The sequence below is a fragment of the Solea solea genome, chromosome 18 (genome assembly GCF_958295425.1).
Source record: "Solea solea chromosome 18, fSolSol10.1, whole genome shotgun sequence".
Lineage (NCBI taxonomy): Eukaryota > Metazoa > Chordata > Actinopteri > Pleuronectiformes > Soleidae > Solea > Solea solea.
Genome location: NC_081151.1, coordinates 20,261,381 through 20,284,070, shown reverse-complemented (window position 1 = coordinate 20,284,070; position 22,690 = coordinate 20,261,381). Strand labels below are relative to the sequence as shown.

The window sequence follows — 22,690 nt, the reverse complement described above, 5'->3', positions numbered from 1 at the left end:
TTGCAAATAATGCTCGCAAGATTACTCATCATAGATAAGAGAAACCATAATCCTAAAATGGTGTATCACGACTTATCTGAATTGGCCCTTTTGCGTTGTAAATGATCAAGGAGACTTTGTAAAAAAAAAAAAAGAAGGAAATCTCTCACGGTGCTCGTTTAATCCACCATTGTTGAGCTCCTCCTGCATAAATATAACTGTTCCACAATATTCCTCACCCCTCCAAACTTTGGGACCGTGGTCTTCCACCGAGAGCACTGAGGTTTGACACTTAAGCCACGAGAGAGCAGCTGCCCTGACCTCCACCCTGACCCTCAAACCACCTCAGGACCCCCGAGGCCGCTCGTCGCTCAGCACACGTGGCCGGCGTTTACTGCGGAGTGGAATCTACAGCTCCATCAGTGAGCTCATGAGCTGTACAGTTTATGCACGCGTGTGTGTGTGGACAAAAAGTGTGTGTATGCAGTTTCAGGTCACCGTCTTTTAGTGAGGGGCGGAGCAAGCTTCATGCTTCATTACTGAAAGAGAAGCCTGGCTCACAAAGACCCTTTTTTAACAGAGCTGTTGTTAAAGTTTGCTGACTTTCACTAGTTCCACTTTGTGCATGTGTGTGTTGATTCTCTCTGATTGATACAAATACACAAGTGTGTGGAAAGGTGATGAAACAATGGCAGATAAAGTGTTTTCTGGTCGGTGTGTGTGCTTAGCACGTGTGTGTGTGTGGGGTTATGGCGTGTGCAGAGTAATGATGCGCCGTGTCTGACGGGAAAGTCGCATCTTAATGATGGATGGTCGATTATAGAGAGATCTTCCTGCTCGTCCCAGGCCCGATGTGCTCTGTTATTAGCATGCATATAAATGGATCGTACCCAGCAGCCTCTTCACATTCACTTGCTAACGCCATTAGATATGCAGCTCTGTCTCCCCACCAATAAAGCATAGTCATACTGGGAATGTGTGTGTGTGTGTGTGTGTGACAGATATCAACCGCTCAGTTCGCATAAGTCTTAAAGACTTGAGTGAGTGCCACTAACATTTTTCTGCCCTATCAGGTGTCATAAGGGTTTTTTTTTTCTTAGTATTTGTGTGCACATGTGGTGTGTGTGTGTGTGTTTGAGTGTGTGCGTGGGGGAAAAGTGCTTTTCCAGGCTGCGTTTCTAAGCCTAAGTGATGTAATTTGCTCTTAAACAAGAGTGAAACCTTACATTGTGGAAAGACAGACTCTCGTAAGAGAAGAATATAGCGGTTAAGGGCGTGGTGAGAATCTGGTTTGTGTGTACGTGTTCATAAAATGTGTCTTGTGTATACCCATGTGCATGCAATAGTGTATATATATATATTGTGTATATAAGAGGGTTTGTTGCTCAGGCCTAAGAGTAAACACAAGTAGTAGGCTTACAACACAGTGTGTGTGAGTGTGCATAGAGGGTACAGTCTTTGCCAAAAGGCATTTCCTAATTTACTACCTGGCAATCGTCAGGATGGAGCAAGCACGCCATCCAGGGATACATAAATCTCTGTAACATACAGGTTATTGCTCTTTTTATGTTGAAATTGTGCTTGCCTTCAAACGTTACAAACAATGTTTGCTTTAACAACACAATCTGTTCTACACAACTGGCATTTGTTTTATGGACTATATGGGGTTTCTGCACAACACACTCGAGCAACCGACAGACAACCGGGAGATATGGCTCTGCATAATGAACTGCCGCCCTCCCTGATCATCTACAAAGTGACATCAGCGCCGTGTTTAAGAGGGAAAAAGTGAATTATGTAAAAGGCCTGGCAGTATTTCTCACTCTCATATTGCTGTGCTAAATCATTACAGGGAATCACTGAGATGGCTTGATTGCATGTTTATAAATCTGTCCATAATTGTGTGTAAGTTTGCACATTGGCCTGTGTGTGTGTGTTAGACTGTGATTGTGCTTGTATCATTAGAACTGCACCCTAGTCTCAGAGACCTGCTTTAATGATGCTGATGTGTCTTTCTTTTGGGCCAACTATCTGGCAATTTGGGAGAAGTTACACAAAACTCCGCTAACGGTCTTTATGAGGCCATTATCTCTTTGCCGTGACCTTTCGGTGGCCTCGCAAGAGCAACCAGCAGTTTGTTACTGCAAGCTGTGATCGTTGCGCCTCACATTAACTTCCTAGAATGGTCTCCAGAAATAACTACCGACAAATAAAACAAGGGGAAAAAAGTGAAGCATGGGGGGGGGGGAATGAAATACTTGACAGCTTTTCAAAGCTCCCATGCCCTTGTTATCTTTCATTTGAACAGACTACATTATCAGCAGGCCTTTTGCGCATAATTCTGTATGTGTGGCTGAAGACTGCCATGAGACGATGACATCATTCTCAGTCGGCCACATATGTGAAATTAGAGATAGCGAGAGGCTACATCATAGTGTGCAGCCAGCAGCGGTGGAGAAGAACCTCTGTTTGCCATGTGACACTGACTCGGCTGGAGCTAACTGCTAAGCTGATTCCACAGATTTATATATTACTGTAGAACCAAAAATACTCCCACTCTCAATTTAAGCTTTAGTGTTGTGATTTCCTGCTTAGTTTAGCTTGCATGTGTCTTCCAAAACATGGTAATCAGTCTGATGTGCTTCAAGCCTGTATATTATGAACTCAATTGGGTTTTAAGGTTCGAGTTTAAACTTACCCCTCCTCTGAAGTTCTAAAAGATAACAGCAAGGCAAATGGTGGTGGTAAGACATAGGAGAAGAGGAAGGTGAAGAAAGAAGGTTGGAGAACAGAGGGATAAGAGCTGGTGACAAAGGCAAAGGGAGTGTGAGGTGAAGGGCAGTAATGGGGTCAGCCTTAAGGTGAGGGCTATAATCCATCAGTAACCTTTCCTCCCACATGTGCACCACACAGAGTATGTATCCGCACACACGAGCACACTCACACTGACAATCGTATGTAAGCCCAGCATCAAACCCCGGCACAGCCGCTGTTGTTTGATGTAAGCCAGAGTGTCCCGCCAGATCGCACAAATCCCCCTCTAACTTTCCAGCAACTTTAGCATTACAGGGCAGACTGTGTCTGTGTTGACGATATTTAATGCCCGGGGATTATCCTTATGGTTCAACAAAGATTTTAGACCGCTGCTGTCTCACCGCGGGTTTACACAAGCTTTTGATGGATGTACCTGATTCTATTAACCAGCTGTGTGCTATAGGTGTAGTTGTACCCTCTGGAGTGCTGCATCACTTTTTAGTGCTCTGCAGTTTCGTGTTAATTGTACCAGGCTCCGTCTAGCTGCCAGCTGGAAAGGATGGAATATCCCAAGCTGTCATCAGCAGCTTCTCTGTAAGCCACAGTTTTCCTATTTAGTCGTCTGCACTTAAAGGAATACTTCACTGATTTGCATTTAGCTTTATATTACTAGAATAAGGGGTAGTGTTTGTGAAAAATGTTGCTTCCCAAACTCAGTTTCCCCACTTGGTCCGAGGCTTGAAACTGTAACACTAATCCCGCACTTGTTAGACCCACTTGTAGGGGGACAGGACCTCATTCCCACTATGTAAACAGTGTCCGCCATCTTTGCTAACAGTTACGCTAACAGGACCAAGTGTCACTGGTGGTTGGGAAGCACAATTTTTCAAAAATACTACCCCTTTTCTAGTAATATAAAGCTAAATGCAAAACGGTGAAGTATTCCTTTAACCCTGTAAGCCTCAAAATGTCCTGCTTATTTTAACCAATTTTTGACAATTTGTAATTTTTTTCAGAATAACTTTGAATATCTGGCAGTTATTTACAATTTACTGAGTCGAGAAATATCTTCATTCTTTTATTTCGTTGTTAGTGTAACTGTTAGCAAATATTGTGGACACTGTTTACATTCTGGGAATGAGGTCCCGCCCCCCTACGAGTGGGTCTAAAAAGTGTGGAATTAGCGTTGCAGTTTCAAGGCTCGGACTAAGTGTCACAGGTGGGCACGTAACAATGAGCAAACCCTGAAACCCACGTTACGATGAGCAAACCCTGAATAGTGGAAAACCTCAACAACCACACAGTTTGGATTTCATTTGTAACACAAAAATGAATGTGGCAACAGTAAGTTAAAGATAAAAACCCAACACTGCATGATTCTGATGGATTGTTTTTTTTTATTTTGTGGTTGCCACATTGGTTACAGGGTGTATAGGCATTGTATCTTGGCAGGCCCTTACAAGTGAGAGGAATTAGAGCTTAAAACCTCCGGCCAGGTTCTGCCTGGAACAAGGCAATCTCCTTCACTCACATCGCCTGCATTTTTAATGAGAACATCTGCTCCGGTGGCCCTCTGGTAGAACCAAGGCTTGCTTAATCACACAGTCGAGCCCCTCAAGTCTCTCGCGGTGGGATCTGCTCAGCCCGTGATCAGATGGAGCTGGCCACACCGCGCTGGAGCAGACTATTGCTTGTGGAAAGAAAGGAAACAAGGTGAAAAGGGTATCGAGGATGTATTAACTTTGATGCCCAAAAAAAAAAAAGCATATCTTGTGGAAGTTAAAACAAGAATCTGATTTAAAAGAGTCAAGAAGAACATGGCAGACACCTAGAGGTCTTCTCTCAGACTTCTTCCCTTTAAAAAGAGAGACAGTGTAAAGTGTTAGTGTAGAACGTTATACTGGGTTAGTCATTTGGGTTTTCATCCACATATATCTGCTTTCCTCTGCCCCTGAAACCAAGCCTTTCACTCATTAAAGTGGATTTACAACAGTGTTATTGTGTAGATTGGGGAAAATGCAACTCTGACTGTTAGCATACATGGACATGGTTATATAAACCGAGTGGAGTGCCCACTCATGTCTTTCAGCTATATATTCAACAGCATTTGGTTGTAAAGTACATTTTTATTACTTACTAGGAGAAGACAAAAATGAACCACTTCTCTGTTGCTTTTGGTGTTTTATCGAGGCATTTACAGAGATGATTTGAAAGCACTTCTGTTGGCTCAGTCATGCCCGGGATGTAAGCAATGTTTCCAAATGAATTTACAATTGTTTTAAAATGGCCTGAGGGTTCAGATCTGTAAATGGCAGAGAGAGAGAGAGCATCGTCACTGTTGATCTCCCAGGATCATCCACGAGCTACTTCTGCAAAAAAGAAAAAGGGCTTTATTCATTCAGGATAATTAATCAAATCACTCAGGATTTGCCTATAGCACTTTCTAATCTTCCTCGTGCATTCAAGCATGATCCACAAGTCATGGTTAGGACTTTATTCTTCATACTGTTTGACCTCTCTTCATCAGTATTCACTCAACACAAGGCACCAGCTCTTTGGATAAATTGATTATCTATATTATCCAAATTGAAAACACAATAAATAACAACCCCAGTCATACGATGGGTTAATTGGTAATGCATATTTGATTGTAAACATAAACTGCTGTGTAAATTCTACACATTATGTTAGTTTATTTATCAAAATGTAAACTATACAATCTATTAATGCGTTAATATGTAACTTAAACCCATTAAGTAATGATTTGTGTGCATGTGTGTGTGTAACTAAGACAAAAATAAGTAGTTATCACGCCAAATACAGAGAAACTAACATTGTGACCGATGAAGAAAAGCACATTATTGGCATCAGATGTGTATGTGTGTGTGTGTGTGTGTGTGTGTGTTTGTGGGTGGGTGGGTGGGCGGGTGGGTGGTTGTGTGTGTGTGTGTGTGTGTGTGTATGTGTATGTGTATGTGTATGTGTATGTATGTATATATCTTGGCACGTACACGGAACATCTGCAAGAGTGTGAATTTGTTGGAACGCACCGTTAAACTGCTGTGTCAGGGATGTACAGTGTGTCCCACATAGTCACGGTGTAGTGAAGTCTTTATTCGGTCATCTGCATGTGCACAGTTACCGTTACTCATGCACATGTGTGTGTGCGTGTGTGTGTGTAACAGCGACAGACAGACTGACCCTCTTAGCGCACTGCGCACAGTGAAATACGAGCTGTTGAGATGCTGCGAGACTGCTAGCCTCTGCCTGAACCTCCGCAGAGGCCCACCTCTGCTTCCACCACCGCCAATTAGATAGCACCCATAATGCAACCTGAAAGATGCACTGAGCCTGGCAGCTTTATAAACATCCTCCCTGTCTACAACGCGCAGCTCACAGCCTCATCTTTTCAGCTCAACTTTGTGTGGGGGGCGTGTGTGTGTGGGTTTAAGTGTGTGCATCAGGCATGACTGTGTATGTTAGTTGGAGTGTTGAGAGTGATAGATCCTCCCTTCCGCAGGGATACACTCCCATCCTGACAGTGAGCGTTATAGTCATTGCTTGCTCACCCTCTCTCTCTCGTGCACTCTCTCCTCCTCTCTCTCTCTCTCAACTACATTATCTTATCTGATTACTCTCTCAGCCAGGATGTGCAGACATGCTGGAGACTTCAGTGTAATATAACATGCCTCTATATGACTTGTGGTTGCTACATGAGATATGCCACCACACACATCATACCACGGGTAACATCAGCCCTGTCTGCCCGCCTCTGAGGCCTGACAGCTTCATTGTTATGAACCGTACGCAAGAACCGAGGCTCGCACAGCCGAGGCATATCAATGCTGCAGAAAGACGCTGTAATTATGCCATAAATCAAAGCAATCTCTGGCCAAGCCCCTGACCAATTTATCTGCAGACCTAGATTTAATGTGCAGAGGGAGGTTGTCTTGCCCTGTGACTTGTGTACACCTCAGCAGCGAATAAGGAACCAGCGACGGCATGTAAAAAGCACACTGTTCGCCTGTGAGTGATGCCTCCTCCTTGTGCATTTGCCATATTTTCAGCTGAAAGATAGCTTACCCAGCTCTGCATCATAAAGTGGCAGTGAAACTGTAGCCTGCCATCAGTATACAGCACTATTAAATAATCCACAGTGTAGTCAGTGGCCTGTGGGGACGGCACAGAGCATGGTATAAACATTAGAGTGAGGAACAGCCCTCCAGTAAGCCCTTTTTTTATGCCATCTGAACAGGTGTGATCTCTGCCTCTCTGTTTTCAAACAATTGTAATAAGAGACATCAAGCTTCAGATTTTGCTACAGGGTGTGACAACACATTCTCCTTGAAGTATATCCAAATGATGGCCTTTTTAAACCTCTATAATAACAGCTTGTGTATACTGCGCCGTAAATAAGGTCTGACATTTAAATAAACTGCTTTAAATGTTGTTGCAGCGCCCGTGTTGCCGACACCGCTTGCATACTTCATGCCCCGGTGCTTTATTGCATCTGACATACTGTAAAGTAGAGGAGTTAACTTTAAATGGGCCACGGCATTGCACTGATCCATCACTCTCGGAGCAGTCCATCTAGTTTGAGGTCAGGGGAAGGATCAGCCGTTTAGAAGGGCAGAAAATCGAGGTCAGAGGGAAAGAGGTAAAGGGAGTGTGGGAGTATGGGAGTGAAAGTGATAGGCACATACCTAGCATTCACACACAGAGCTGTGGTGGTCTTAATTGTACATGCTGAATATATCTCCACCTGGCTCTGCAGAAAAGTGACTTTTTTGACATCAGACTTCCAACGTTTCTCTCACTTTCATGATGTCATCTCATCATCCGTCTTCCTCGCTCTGTTTTTGTGTGGTGTAAAATTATTTTCCACCATCTGATACTCTCTCTATTTCTGTTTTCCCTCCTCCGCCCCTCTCTGCTCCCACTCATGCCAAAGTAAGCAAAGCTATTGCTTTTTGGCTAACTCTCCATGGCGATACTTTTATGAGGACTCTTGTACAACAAGTAAAGAGAGACAGAAAGAAAGGGGTGGAGTGAGGGAGACGGGAGGGGTTTAGAAACAACTGGCAAGGAAAGGGAGAACATGCGAACTGACAGCAAGACAGACGGTGTTTTTGGCCAAATAACGCGGTGTCAGATTCTCGGTGTCTATGGGCCGACAGAGAGATCCAGCAGACCGGTGACTTTTCGAATTAAAATGTTCCAGTGTGCATATTAATCACGCGCAGACAGAGGACTATTACTCTCTGGGTTTCCTTTTACCTTTTGGCAAACATTCATGAGCTGCCCCAGTGTAGGAGTGTTGGGACTGGGATTAGTTGTGCTTACATATTATGAGCCGTTTGATGGTCAGCGGTCTTAAAGCAGATTATACTGCTTTGTTTTGTACTGCTCTTCATCTGCACCGGTCTACTCCAGGCAGGAGGGAATGGTTGTCAGACATTTCCTCCCCCTGTTATTATGAATGTGCGCCTGCGTTCATGTCTGTGTGCGAATGCAGAGCTTGAGTTGGGGGGAGCGTGCATCTGTTAGATAGAGCTAACCTTGTAATAGTATCTCTGTCTTTTGTTGTCGGACTTCCTTCAGGGTAACCCAGAGGTCAGTCTTTGTCAGGTGGCTTTGAGATTTACCAGTTACAGGATTCACCTTGTGAAAGATGACTCTGCTGCGTTTGAAGTCGGTGCAGATCGACAGCTTAGTGAATCACAACTGTTGCCACAGTGTGGATTTTAATGCACAAACAAATAAACTTTCTTGTTTTTTTAAAAAAAAGAAGCAAAACCAAGAATGCAATAAACAGCTCCAGGACACTGGAATTTGGAAAACTCTTCTCACTGCTCCAGTGCTTCTACACGGTTTATGCATATAGAGCAGAATGTGCTGGAAAAATCCATAAGCATGCAAATGATTTTTCCGTGTCTTTAGGCGACATCTACACTTCTCTGCGGATCCCTGTGACAACATTTCAGAAAAAGATTTTTTTTCATTTTAAATTCTCTGTCGCTTTGCTGTGCTTTAAATTAGGTGACGCGAGAACCATCGGGAGGGCCACAGTGTGTGTGTTTAATGACTGCCCGTCAACTCGTAGATTGTAAATAATCATTTCAGTGTATGCCGATGTCAATAGCTGTAGCGCTAATGACTGTGCGGCATACACAATAATGGATTTAATTCACAAAACATTAAATGTCACGATTTTAGCCTTCACAAAACGCAGTCGTCTGATATTGAAAATGCATCCTTCGCCAACAGCGATTGAGCGCTCGCTGAGCAGCTCCCTGAGCAGCTGCCTGCACGTGCCAATCTCCCTGTATCTGCACCTCCATGTTGTTTCAAGTAAGTTGAAGTAACTCTACAGGAGAAGGCGTATAAAGAAAACACATAACTTACCAAATTACTGTGCAAAAAACACTATTGTCTTGCAAAGCAGATGGCTTAGTTTGTGTTACTCCTGCTCTCTCTTTCTCTCACTGTGTATGTGTGTGTGCGTGTGTGCATGGCTGGGGAGGGAGGGGGGGGGGGAAACTAGGTCACTCAGGACGGCAGTGTTTTGGTAATTACTCAGAAGTCCACAGGGGGCGATAGAGGTTCCACACTGCATAAGCACTAATTGACAGTTGTTCCCTCCAAACACTGTTTCTCACAACATAACTTCTTGCTTGAGCCACATACACACCTCAATCAGATTTTTTTTTTTTTTTTTTTTAAACTAAAACTACTCTAACTCAAGCATGATGCTGCACCCTATCGACAGTATTAATCATCTCCCCGCGTACAGAGAGGGTTGTTCCATCTCGGCCTGGAGGAGGCATCAAGCGTATTCTCCCCAGCTCGCCTGCCTACTGTTTTCCCTGGAGAGACAGAGATGGGTTAGAGAGTGGAGACTGGCCTCTGGTAGTGCAACTCTCTGTGGAGTCCATATTGATTACACCTGCCACCGGCGGCTAGCTGGAGCTGTGTACTCTGACAGTTGGCAGCACAGGGTGAGATGGATAACTGCTCCAGCCAGACTCTAGCCAGCTACATCATCACATGGCTCTGTTGAGGGTGTTTGTAAGGCAAGATGTTTTTTTTTTTTACTTTAGTTTTTTTTAGTTTTTGTCTTTGTCACTGGTGGACTTTTAGTTTTGCTTCTTTATAATGTGGTTTACCTTGGTGGAACTGTTCAGAGGTTTCACACTTTTGCTGTCATGGAAATACTGCATCATCTTACCCTTGAAAAATCGATGTTTACATACATATATATATATATATATATATATATATATATATATATATATATATATATATATTTATACATTATATATATATATAAGGGCTTTAAATTAAGATATAGAAAAACTTTAACACTCTGAATAATGCTCATTCTGTGTCATTTTCCACAAGTTGACCACAGATTTGAATTAGAAAAGAAACGAAACGTTCATCATTCTTACATCTATCTTCTACCGCTTAATCCATTCACATGACATCCATCCACTCTCACACTCGCACCTATGGTCAGTTGAGAGTGTCCAATTTATCCCCAAACGTGCATATTTTTGGACTGTGGGAGGAAACCTACGCACACACGGGGGAGAACATGCAGACTCCATGCAGAAAGGCCGGGGTCGTGAACCCGGGTCTTCTTGCTATTGGCGTATCAATAAAATTTGAACCAGGACATGTGCAATGGTCACAGATTCAACGCGCATAGGATGACGTTTCGAGATCACATGACTGTGAAAGAAGAAAAGTGGCGGTACAGTCGTGTGGACTGATGCAGAAACCACAATATTCTTAATGCAATTTTACTACAATTGCACCTGCTTAGCCTGCTTCTGTGGTAAACTAATATCCGCTGCAATTTTTTTTACTCTTTTTGTTTTTAATATGGTCAAAATTGATGATCCCTTTTAAGGAAAACCAAGTTAGTGACTAAGACTTTTCTTAATCAGCCTCTAGGCTCCGCTCAGACGCTGCTGCTGGGACCTGTGGGAAGAGTTGGGGAGGTAAAGTCGATGGGACTCCTATTCCCCCGTTAGCTTGCAGTCTCTCCTGTAGGCTCCTGGCTATATGATGTTGATTATGGAGATGAGTGGCTATGAACTCAATATTTTCCAAGGTGCAGTGAGACGACTGCAAAGTATTCACATGCCTCGGCTCTCACACAGGAGAGTCATTGAGTGAGCGAGCTAAATGGCTGTAGAGGGATTCAGGTGGCTTAGTTAGGATAAGGAATTGGGATCGAGTGGTATGTTTCTCTCATTCCTCTCGCACTCCTCTCTCACCCTCTATCACGGTCTGTTTTCAGACCCCAAAGGTCTCATTTACAATCATTTATTTCCCCCCACACACAAGTCTGCCACAGCCGTGGTGGGTGAGAGAATTCAACATGCAGACCTCCCCAAATCCCTGGTCACCTGATTTTTAAAAAAGAAAAATGCCCTCATTAATTCACACAAGTAAGCGTTTGGTAGAGTTAGCAGCGCTGTAATTAAAAAGTGATTTGCCGTGTGACGGTAGTGGTGCAGTTTTACGGAGTCATCCTCGAGAAGTTGAGCAAACGCTTTGTTCTGCGTAATGATTTTCACTTTTTGTAATTTCCTCTTGTCTTGCATGTGCCAGAGTCCTCCCAACTACCATACATCTGCCTTTAGCAGTGTTCATCAAGGGATCAAGTCGCTCTACTTTTATTTATGTGTCGTTTAAATGTCTGTTTTGACCCAGGCATTATTTCTGTGGTAGGGATCGCAAATAAACCAGACTCCTGTGTCTCAAATCAACGACAGAGAGCAGAGATAGAGAGAGAGGTGGAGAGAGTCAGTCAGTTTAGGTATTTGGAGAGTCGGTTAGACACTTGCCTGTCAGACACGTAGCTTCTCAGCTGTCTGCCAGCGCTTGATGAAATGGGAGACATGCCTAAGCATTAATGGAAGTAAAACAAAAATAAACCGTTTTCAAGTATAAAAACAGATGCACATACACAGCTGTGCAGAACTTGGCAGTGTTGCCTTTGATTTATTCCTCCGGGGGAAGAAGGATGGTTTTTGTGTGTGTTTGGATGGATTGGGGGGGGGTGGGGGGGGGGGGGCACATGGCACACAAGGAACATTCCAAGTTTGCCACAGGAAATCAATTTATTTGAGAGGGCAGCCAGGCTAAAAATAGGGAAGCCCCAAAACAATAGCGCTGGAATTAATTGCCCAGATTTTGTGAGGAGGCGAGAAGACTCCAGAGACCCAAAGTTTGTTCTCTGTCTTGTTTTCATTCGTGTGTTATGGAAATCCTGGTCTGGTCTAGTTGTCATGTTATTTTGTTTTTGGCTTATTTTTGCTTGTCTGCAGCTGTCAAAACACAACTGAGTCTCAATCATTCTCTACCCTGATATGACAACTCACCCACTTGTCAGCGCCACTGCCAGCTGCTCTTATTTGAAGGATATGATGATTTATCACAAGTTTTCCACAGTAAATAGACAATGACTGTTTTGTCACACTCCACTGAGTTCTAACTGGGGTTTTTTTCTTTTCTTTCCGGGAACGTGTAAGGGAGTGCTGTAGGGGCCTTATGGGGGCCGATGTGTTGTTTTTAATGAGATCTCACAGCAGTGTTTAAATATTTAACTGTTCCTGGTGAAGCCTCCCCAACAGCCGCCAGGCAAAACTGGTCAGGTTTCATGCAATCATCACAGACTATACAGCACCTATACACCCCCCCCCCCTGAAAACATCAGAAAATAAGCACAGGCTGAATATATAATGGCATTCTGAATACACAGCCTGCTGTGCCTAATGCCTTCACTTATCGACAAAGATTCTGTCCCTTCCACAAATACATATTCAGACACCATAACGGACAAGAATGAAACTGTACATAATATTTTCAAAACTTCAGTTAATCCAGCCCATCCCTGTTTCATTTTCTTTTCTTTTCTTTTTTTTTTTTTTACCTTTCCCACCTCATTGAGAGCTTTGTTTTATGCTTTTAGAAACATTTCACTACCGATCAGTTCAGCTCTTACACCCTCCGTGTTTTTACATCGCACCACGGTGCGGGGTGTCAGCCGCCGGGGTGTCAGCCGCCACCTGCGGTGTTCAGAGGGAAGTGGTAGTGGTGTTTATGAATGTAGACGACTATGGAGGTGTGTGTGTCTGGCCTGGTTTGACAGAACTTGTCGTGAAAGAAAGCAAAGGTGGAGAGTTTACGACTGGATGATTCTTCACGTTTTAAAACCGTAGCGTCAGATTTTTGCCTGTTGCACTCAAACTATCGGACGAGTTTCCACACGACTCTCGCTGTATTTCTCGGCGCTTGGATCTTGTGTTGCCTGGTTACATTCCCACACTGCACACAGGAAGTCGCTCGTTTAAAAAACATGTAACATACATTACATATATGACTTTGTTTTGTTTAAAGTGGAGATGGCTGAAGGTGTTAGTGCATTTCATACTTCTGAATCCCCTTTTGTGACAGTAGGAGTTGGAAATGATGATTGAGAATTCCAGAGGTGAATTATACTGCTCAAAAATCCAGTTCTCTCTGCACTTCTTGGCCCCCCCCCCCCCCCCCCCCCCCCCCCCCCCCCGCCCCTGCCCTGTTTACACAAACACTCCCTCAGTCAGGTCTGATAGTTCTGCTTGACAAAACCTGTTTTCAGATGAAGAATGCGGTATACACATACTGTTACAGTCGGCCGGTCTTGTTCAGGAAGACCAAACGAAACAATAACATCAACATTAAAATCACCAAACGTCACACACTGCAGCTTTAAATGATTAAATAAACATACTGTACTCTTCTCTTTTCAGTTTTTCTACTCGCTCTGTTTTTAATCTGATTCCTCTGACGCAATCATGGCATGCTACTGAAAAGCTGCTTTTGGGAAACGCCACATGCTATATTTGGTTGTGTGGGTATAGTATTTGGGGAAAATACACCGTACCTGCCAGCTGGAGGGATCTGGAGGGACTTGAGCCCACAGATGACAACAGCCACCGCCATCTCCTTCCAACCCCCACATCCTCTCACCCTATTCCAGTCTCCTCTTCCTCCCCCCCCCCCGCAGACAGCACATCCCAGCCTGTCTACGCTCGGCTCGCCCCACCATCCACCATCATAATATCCAGTTATTGCTCTGCTGATTGAAGGCAGCGTTATTAGCCCCGGCTAACCTGTCCATTCACAGTGTAAAAAATGTTGTTTATTTGACAGGCGACGTATATAGATATTGCCATCCGGCCTTAAGAGTTTGGCAGACACTTGGCGCCAAATCATATGCATGACTCCGCTTGCCATGCTGCTTCATGTGGCTGCCAAGTGAGGTCCACTGGGGTCTTTGCCAAAAGGACCCAGACTTGTATTCAAACACACACACACACACACACACACACAAAAAATACCTTGTGCTTCCTCGATGCCCTCCCTCCCTCCCCCCAACCTGTACCAGCCCTATGCCCTCCCGTCCCCCTCCCACCCTTACCCCTTCAGTCTCCATACCACACTCATTATTAATGATCTGAGGGACAGCTTTCATTTGATCTATTACTTAGGATGGGACGGCGGCTGCTGTGCTGCTGCATCCCCGCTGGATCTTTAATTATTTCATGGAGGGCTTTTCTCCTCTCCGCTGCTCCTTCTCTGTTGTGCAGATGAAATATTGAAGTTGAGGAGTGTAGTGCAAAGTGGCCCCATGCAGGGTGAGGTGTGTATGTGCATGCGCGCTGATCCGCCACTGTGTGTCTGTGCAGCGCACTGTATATTTGTGTATATCGACGTGTGTGTGTGTGTAAGGCTGAGGCCCCTCCTGCAGTTCTCAGACAGATCCAAGTTTTTTTCCTTAAATGTGGCTTGGACTTTCATCTTAGAACTTCAGTAGTGGGGTCACAGATTGGAAGCAGATTGGATTAGTTATTAACTTTTTTTTTTTTTTACTCGAACCACAATTCAACTTTGAAACAGTCTGTGTGAGTGTGGCTCGACTGTTGAGTGAATCCTGGCAATCTGACAGAAACGTAAACAAATTAAATAGAAAAAAAAATAAATAGAAAAACATAATTAACAAATGTAAAGGGAACTATTTCAGCGCATATGTAATGTCTTGTGATTATGAGCCATTAATGTCATAATAGAGTTGTACGAGGGGCAGTAATGAAGTCTCCGCTCACTTTGTGTTGCCAAGAATAACAAAGAAGAACATCTGACATGGAAATATGGCCGACGCCACAGGCACACACACAACTTTGCATTCAGGTATGATGTATGGCGCGGCGCCTAATTGCTTTGCCTTCCCGTTTCGTACATTTTGGAATCTCCTGAGACGGAGGCTACCGTGTTAATCGCAATCAAAAATTCCTCGCCAGTCTGCGCTTCATTTATTTTGTGTCACATCCGCCGGCATCTGAGGACTTATGAATCCAGTAAACTGTCCTCAGACAGTTACCTATGGAATCCATACTCCATAAACATAACGACACCTTATTCTAGTTGATGTGATTACGTGTGATGGCGAGATTTGCATCCGCAGCACCTCTCCACTCAGTAAAACATTGGATTGCTGTAATTGGTAGAAGGAGTAATCCATGCGCTTATGTGGGGGAGCAGTGGAATGACATTGATATACAGTGCTCCATTAATTGCCATATGAATAGGGTCTGCAGTGGTTGGCGCTCTGCTGATGCATCACAGTAAAAGAGATGGGTCACTCTGTCTTCTCCAGCCCGCAGCTTTGCCAAGCTCATAATTACTAAAACCCCCAATTAATCTTCCCATCACATAGGCCAAATATACACTTCCTCCCTGTATACATGAGTTACAGGCTATGCTCTTAGTAAAAGTGCATTCTTATGTGTGTGTGTGTGTGTGTGTGTGTGTGTACCTGTGCCCACGAGGACATCAAGTGCAAACAGCACCAGACTGTGTGTATGTCACGAGGTTTTCGATCACTCCATTGTGAGTCACACAGCATGTCAATACAAGTGGGATCAGTTGTTTTATTATCAAACAGCTGGACTGAAGGGAATCGCCATCTGCACTGCAGCGCATTAAAGGCTCATCTTTACTTTGAAAAATAACGTGTTAATGGGCTGCTTAAGATGGTGCACAGACACGCTGATTCATTCGGATTAAATAAGCCCTTCTCTGTGGCTCGAATTAAACAAAATGTTTTGTCATTTGACTTTAATCTGAAACTGTGTTTAAATGGAATTATATTGGTTTTGATCTAAACCCTAATTGGATTCTATAGTTTTTAATGTAATTTTTTTGTGGATTTGTACTATTTTTTATTTATTTGACTCCCTCTTTGTGAACTCAATGACATCTGTTTGACTGGGGCTTGTATTTTTTTTAAATCATACTTTAAATCTATTTTCCTGTCTGCTTCTGCACACCTTTTTTTCTTGACAATTTGTTCATAGTGTGTGTGTGTGTGTGTGTGTGTGTGTGTCTACATGAATATGTATTTCTGATTGTAGCATGCATTTCTGGCTCTTAGCCATTTAATCTTTACTCATTCTGAATAACAACTCCTCTGGCCACCGTTTCTCCCACTGTCTCATTCCCAACAGCTTACTGGCACCCAGTGGCGAGCGGAGGGACTGCGTCCACTTGATGCTTGGCCGACAGCAGGGGAGATAGAGAACTGTTTACAAGTGGCATTTGCCCCTAATTAAAAGCTGCACTTGGAGCACTTTTATCTACAGAAGGACTATCATCCACAGTGATGCAAGCTGGGCCACTGATCTGCCTGTAAGCCTCCTTCACTCTGTAGATGCACAAACACACACACACATGTGGGCGCGCACTTATAAACAAACTTAAACACAGCGAATGACACTTTACATTACACTGCATAATCCGCTTTCAAAGTTGAATATTTTGACAGCTCACAGTTTTTGGCAAACTGAAAAGACTGAGAAACATAATATGAGGGGGAAAAAAAAATAACACAGATGGCTCAGAGTGCAGCAGCCATTTCCTGAGACAAATGAAGGATAGTCCTCGTGATAGTGATGGACCAAGTCTGCAGAATCTCTCATTCTCTCAGTGGCACACAGTCAACTCCTCTGCTTTTTGTAATTCTACTAGTCCAACATCTGGCTGTCCCATGTGGAAAGGCCATTATGTCAGGACAGAGGATGAATGGAAGTAGCCATCGACCTGTCTGCGCAGCGACTAACTGGGCTGGCAGTGTCCGTGAGTTTTGGCCAGCTTAATGGAGCACAACAGCTCAGCAACTAATCACCTGTTCTTTCTCATCAGCCGCTTCCCCCGTGAGACAGTAATTGATTGTTAAGTGTTTGATGGATCAGACTGAGACGGGCTGACCTGACTCAGTGAAATGTGCTGTACAGTTTGTGCCCATCTGTGATGTTTTTCACACTCGCAAAAGGACTGTTTCGCTTCCTTTGTGTTCACAGAGTGTAAATATCACACTAGTCTAATATATGTTTATCAGAAGAAAAGGTATGTGCAAAAATAACGTATTTATATAAAATTATTTAGTTTATATTGGGATTTTTATTTCAAACTTTTCTTTCTTTCTTGGTGATTAAATGAATTAAAAATAACAGTTTGTCGCAATCAGCCCTCTTAGCTATGCAGCAAGAAGACCTGGGTTCGAGAACAAGGGCCTTAATGCATGGAGTCTTCATGTTCTCCCCGGGTGTGTGTGGGGATCAGGTAAATTGGACACTCCATCCGTAGGTGCAAGTGTGAGAATGAATGGTTTTTGTGGCCCTGTGATGGACTGGCAACCTGTCCAGGCTGTACCCCACCTTTCGCCCTATGTCAGCTGGGATTGACACCAGCGCCTCCCGCGACCCTCATGTGGATGATAAAGCGGTAGAAGATGAGTGAGTGAGTGAGTGAGTGAGTGAGTGAGTGAGTGAGTAACCATTCGCTGCAGCTCTTTTTCATTTTTAAGTAAACATGTAAAATGCATCATCCATCCATCTTCTACCGCTTTATCCTCCACATGAGGGTCACGGGGGATGCTGTGCCAATCTCAGTTGACATAGGGCAAAGGGTGTGGTCACCTAATCCACATCCACCACAATAGATTCCTGAAGCCCACAATTTCACCACAGCTCCTGACCATGGTTGCTCTGCAGCCTCCTCTTCTCCACTATCCATCCTTTCAAGGTTCCCTCACTAGATACCAAGGCTCCAAGCATCTGGACCGTATCCGCGATCTCAAGTCTTACTAACTATATGTATCAGACCTGACACGCTGCTCACCAGAATCTGCGATGATGCCTCACTGTTCAGATGTCAGGCATTGTCTGCTCAGATCTGAGCCGTCTACAATAACATCTTTCAACTTAACTCATCACTGACTCCAGAGGTTCCATCATTGGTCGTCTCACCTGATAATGAAAAATCTCAGTAACATCCGTCAGCACACGTCCAACCACAGCTGGAGGGCTGGATCATTCACCTGGTGAAGATGGCATGGGCTGCTGTGCTGTGCCATGATCTAGGGGCAGATAAAAGATGGTAGATTGAAGACTGAATGGTGGAAGAATGAGGTGACAGGCCTCATAGGTAGACTGGGAGACTCGATCCTCCTCAACTTCTTAAATAGATGAGGGACAAAAAAGGTCACAAACTTAACTCCACCTGCAACACCTCAGCTGTTTTTAACTGTCAACATTGGCAGGTGTCTTCATGCCCTGCTGCTCTGTTTGGTCTCCTGTGAAGTACTCTCAGTTTTCCCAGAGTGAAGAGGCCTAGTGGATGGAGGGGTGGCTCCTGATCGAAGACGGCTCGCCGGGGGCACATTCACTGGGGAAAGGACTGCAGCAGAACTGCCCTCAGAGACTCAGTCACAGTCTTACCTGTGATTGGAAAAGACCGGGGCACTGGGCACCAAAGATACAATCTCTTATTTAAATCCTCATAAGGAGCTGATCTCTGAAACAACTCTCCCTGCCTATGTGTTTTTCATGAGGTCTGGAAACCTTATTAGATAAGTGAGCTCTTATACAAACCATTTTCTCAGTCATGTAAGTTTTCTGAGGTCATGATACATGATATTCCATTAGGCAAAGCTCACTGGCAGATAATAGCTTCAGCAGAGAACAACCAGCCATCGCTTTAGAGAGACATCTATACATCAACACTAATTATGTATGTATTTATGAGGTAATGGCATTAACCTGTGGCATTCAGGTCTTCCATGACAATAACCGGGAAGTCTGGTTTACCTCTGGCCTCCGCTCTGCTGAGCAGCGGCTCCAGCACTGACTTCGCCCCTGGGATGATGTCACCACACTGCAGCGCAGGCAACATCAGTTTGCTGCTGCGAGAGGAGGCAGGAGGGAGTCATAGACTGTGATACACATGAACACACACTTCAGTGGGCCACCTGCCACTGATAGATTAATGGAGGACACAAGTGCTCTGGGCCACTTGGTATTCACTGCTATACCTTCCTCTAGCACAGGAGAGCGCCAGTTTTCCATATCTTGCGAGTAAAGCTGTACTGTATTCTCCTCGTCTATGTGTTTATGTCACAGGTATGAGCGTTTAAAAAGGAGTCCATGACAACCCATCATAAGCCTCTTTAAAGGTGTAGAAATGATGTTGAGAGCAGATGGGTGATTCAATGGCGCTTGTATTTACCACATAATAAACCTTTGATTTTTCCATCCGCTGGCTCTCTGTGCGTCGACCACAGATGCCGAGAGCACAGTTGACTGTCTTCACCCCTCCAGCATGAACCAAGGTTAATATAGTTGATGAAAAGTAACGAAATAACGGAAACTAGAGTTTAAAAATAACTGAAACTGAATTGTGTGTTTATAAAACTAGCTAAATTGCAGCTTAGTTTTCGTCTTTGTAAATGTATTTCATGCATAATCCTTTTGGGTTCATATGAAGTGCCTTTATTCTTTATAATATAAGGAGTTGTGTATTATTCCTGCAGCAAAAAAAAAGGGTGCACCTGCAGCAAGGATCTGTGAGCACTAAGGGTTTAAATGGCGTCTTTTTGTGACACAATACTTGTGATCTTTTTGAATCTTGCACCTGGCAAATACTTCATATTACAAAAAACTAAAACTAGCAAACCCACTCTAAAAACGAATTAAAACGAACTCATTTTAAAAATAAAAAGTCAAAATGAAATAAAAACTAAAACTCATGAAAAATCCCAAACTATAATAACCTTGGTATGAACACATAACTAAGTCAAATTGTATAAAACCTAGTTTAAGAAAAAGTTATAAGGATGAGGATCTCTTAGATTAAACTTGACAGAAAGAATCATCAATGTTTGGCTCAAACAAGGAATAATTGTGACTTCTAAGCATATAGAAGTTGAGAGAATGAAATTTGAGCAGGTGCAGGATTGTAAACACTAGCTTCAAAAGAAGCAAAGAAAGATGGTTAGAGAAAGATGAAAAGTCAGCAGCGTATTAAGAAAAAAAAGAACATATTTGAAAGCAGATTATTGAAAATCCAGCTGTAAAAAGTGTCCTTCAGTTTATTCTTTGAATCTCAAACATGGACACAGACGTGACAGAGATCATAACGGAGCTCAACACACTTTCTTCAAGGCAATGATGGTGCTAGAAGATTCTGAGGGGTGTGTGTGTGTGTGCTGAGAAAGACGTGGCGTCCACGCTCACGAGTGCAGTGTGTGGCCCTTGCGTCATGCGGTCCTCTCAACAGGAACTAGGCCATGCTGTGATGTATGTCAACATGTTAATCAGAGCTAAACTAAGCAGACTGGCCTCGGGTTTACAAGTTTAGCTACTGTTGTAGCAACATGGCAGCCACAGCTGTTCATTTAGAATCTTCTACTGGAGATTATCTGCATACTGTGTATCTGTGATGATAGTGACAATAACAAGACATTCATCAAAAGTTATTTTCTATATTACAGTGTTCTCAGTTACCTGAAAAGAATGTCTGATAAGATAAGATCATGTGAGGTTTCTAGGTGAGAATACTGGTTCCTAAAGATAAAGGGAATAATGCTGAAACTTTTTCTCTACAGACATGGAGGACAAATTCTCAGCCCGTCCTTAAATGGTGAGTTCAGTCACATTACAACCAAGACACATTGAGTCTCATTCACCAACAGCTCTTGAGACACAAACTCAGTTTTTCTTAATTTGTACTGAGTTACTGTTACAACTTATGTTTGCCTTTCCATCATTTTTGAACCAGTCTGACCATTATTCTCTGGCATCAACAACCTGAGAACTGCCATTCGCTGAATTTATTCTCTTTTATGGACCATTCTCTGCCGATGGTTGTGTGTGAAAATCCCAGTCTGTCGGCAGTTTCTGAAATCGCCTTTCTTATCACTTCTGATGCTCCATTTGAAATTCGGCAGGTGCTCTTGACCATGTTTACATGCCTCATTGAGTTGCTGCCATGTCATTGTCTGATTAGTTATTTACGTTAACAGGTCAAGCCACGTCAACTTTATTTATTTATAACCCAACATCACAAACACAGTTTGTCTATCCTTAGACCCTCACCTCGAGTGAGGAAAAACTCTTCTACAGATAAAAAATGGTAGAAGCCCCAGGAAGAGCCACAGAGGAGGGATCCTCAACTGGTATTAATATTCATATCAATATCAGGTGGAGCTGATGAAGTAGCAAGTGTACATATTAAAAATGACAAATATTTAGGAAGACATTTTGTAAATATTTAGCTTAAATGCAGTATATATTGTATATACAATTATCTTCTTTACTGTCTGAGCTGCTGTAATACTGCATATTTCCTCATGGTGGGAGTGATACAGGAATTTCTTTTCTTGTCATCATGTACGCAAGTTAAGCCTACAGTCACAAATCTGGGTTTTAAAATGGACATTGATTTGAAATTGCACCGTCAAATTGGTGCAGTGGTGAAGTCCAGCTTTTTTCACTTAAGACAGTTGGCAAAGGTAAAATCCATCCTTTCCAAACAGCACTTTGAGACAGTAATAAATGTCTTTATTACGTCTCGCCTGGATTTACTTTATTTTGGAGTCAGTCAGACGTCCCTCTCACATCTCCAATTTGTCCAAAATGCTGCTGCGTGTCTTTTACCTGGAGCACGTAAGAGGGAACACATATTTTAGCCTCACTCCACTGGCTGCTCGTGCACTTTAGAGTTCATTTTTTAATTATTTTATTAGTTTTTAAATCCTTAAACGGTCTTACCTCTCTGGGCTGCTTCATCCTTACACTCCTGCCAGGTCTATTAGGTCTTATGTTGGTTAGGGGTAGGATTAGAAAGGGTTTAAAGTGCGTAAAACATTTAGCAACATTTATTGCATGTCGCAGCAACCTACTGTTTCGGAGAACCTATGTAGCCTTAAGTTGGCATATACATGTGTCTATTGTGGCCTTTTGTAAAAACCATTCATCCTCTACTGCTTTATCATCCACACAAGGATCGCAGGGTGCCAATCTCAGCTGACATAGGGCGAAAGGCGGAATACACTCTGGACAGGTCGTCAGTCCATCACAGGCCCCACATATAAAGATTAAAAACCATCCACTCTCACACTCACACCTGTGAGTGTTCAATTTGACTATTGTAAAAACATGGTGCTCCAACATGGTGGCCTCTATAATCAACTTTATATCTAGAGCACATTTTTTTAAAAAACTAAAACAAAAAAAAACTAAAGTGCTTTACAGATTTGAAGGCCCAGCAACATAAACGGTATAAAACATAAAAATCTGGTTCTTTTATGGTTGAAATGAGCCAAAAAGGCCATTTTGAGGATTAGGTGTTAAAGGGATAACTGTTTTTTCTGCTTAATTTAACTAATTTCGTCTAAATTCTACACACACGGCCTTTTAAAAACCTAATAACTGTGTACATGGTTTGTACCAGCAGAGGGAGGAGACAGTGGCTCATACATGAATGTAATTTAATCAAATTGTGTTTGCTGCGTTTGTCCAGCAGGTGGTGCTGTTGTGTGTAAAAAAGGACATGGGCGCCGCTC

General features: G+C 43.2%; 1 long non-coding RNA gene across 1 annotated transcript in view; it reads left to right on the top strand.

The window, feature by feature from the left end:
• LOC131445292 (uncharacterized) overlaps positions 1 to 20,756 on the top strand; it is a 58,048-nt gene extending 37,292 nt beyond the window's left edge. Inside the window, exons 3-4 of the long non-coding RNA XR_009233829.1 lie at positions 16,296 to 16,476; positions 20,732 to 20,756. This is a non-coding gene — a long non-coding RNA (uncharacterized LOC131445292). The remainder of the gene's footprint in view (positions 1 to 16,295; positions 16,477 to 20,731) is intronic.
• Positions 20,757 to 22,690: the final 1,934 nt, after the last annotated feature.